The sequence below is a fragment of the Acomys russatus genome, chromosome 28 (assembly GCF_903995435.1).
Source record: "Acomys russatus chromosome 28, mAcoRus1.1, whole genome shotgun sequence".
Taxonomy (NCBI): domain Eukaryota; kingdom Metazoa; phylum Chordata; class Mammalia; order Rodentia; family Muridae; genus Acomys; species Acomys russatus.
This window is the reverse complement of record NC_067164.1, coordinates 12,029,102-12,030,292: the sequence shown is the minus strand read 5'-3', so window position 1 is coordinate 12,030,292 and position 1,191 is coordinate 12,029,102. Positions and strand designations below refer to the sequence as shown.

Below are 1,191 nucleotides of genomic sequence, written 5' to 3'. Positions count from 1 at the left end.
AATGAACTGAAAATAACTGCAGCAAAATTTTCTTACAACTGTTTATATGTATCCTCTATTTAATTTATGAAATGGATATAATAGTAGTAGTGCCTAAAATTTACTCCATAAGGTTTTTAATGATGAAATATTTGCAGTGAATGTATCTTATAGATTTGATGTATCACGGATATTTAGCCTAAGATAAATTTTTTTTGTGTGTGAAAATATACTGTTTGGAGGACAATAATCTATGGAGGGTTATTTGTATTTAATATGGAAATAGTTCATGATATTTTAAAAAGCTGACTTTAGGAAATAGGACTTAATGGAAAGTAAGGAAAAAATTGCTTCTGGACTCAAGCTGCTATTTAGGAAGTGTGGATTAAATCCCAAGGAGAATCTATATGATGAAGGATGACTCTATATGTCCCAATGGGATTGGAGTAAGAGAATGAGAGGTTCCCAGGATAAGTCTACAACTTAAAATGTGTTAAGGGTGGTCCTTTCGGCAGTACATATACTAAAATTGGAATGATACAGGGAAGATAAGCATGGCCCCTGCGGAAGGATGACATGCAAATTCGTGAAGCATTCCATATTTTACATTTTCCTTGTGGGTGCCACGTGTGGAGAGTAGGGACTACTTCGGACGTGCAATCTGGTGACCGAACTTAGATCACTTCCCCCTGGAAGACCAGTGTTGCCAGGCTACAGAGGAAGAGGCTATAGGTAGTAAACATGAGACTTAATAGGTTGAGGCCAGATGTTAGGGGAGGAGGGCTCCCCTTTCTGAGGACTAAGGTAGAGGGGATGAAGGAGGGAAAGGGGCGTCAGTTTGCCTACTAGTTAAGTCTAGGTGTAGTTCTTATGATTTCTCCTATAGAATTTAGCATTTGTAATGATTTTTTAAAAACACAGCCTTTATTAATTCAGGCAATGTTATATTCATTAATAAGTTATTACAGTTTCCTTTCAAAGCATATGGCTTGACCTAATAGCACATTATAGATCCTCTAAAATGCATGAGCTTTTTATTTCTTTTGACTTTACATATTCTGGCCATTTTACAATATTTTGAAATTTTATTAAATTATTATTTTTATGCATATGGGCTTTCTTTCTTGCCTACAAGAATGCCTGTATACACAGAGTCTAGAAGAGGGTGTCATATCTCCTGGAACCGGATGGCTGTTAATTGCCTTGAAAATA

The 1,191-nt window shown here is 35.9% G+C and overlaps 1 non-coding gene across 1 annotated transcript; it reads left to right on the top strand.

Moving 5' to 3' along the window:
• The first annotated feature begins 481 nt into the window (after positions 1–481).
• LOC127211094 (U6 spliceosomal RNA) lies at positions 482–585 on the top strand. The gene has a single exon (XR_007833378.1). It is a non-coding gene; the product is annotated as a U6 spliceosomal RNA (small nuclear RNA).
• The last annotated feature ends 606 nt before the right edge of the window (positions 586–1,191 follow it).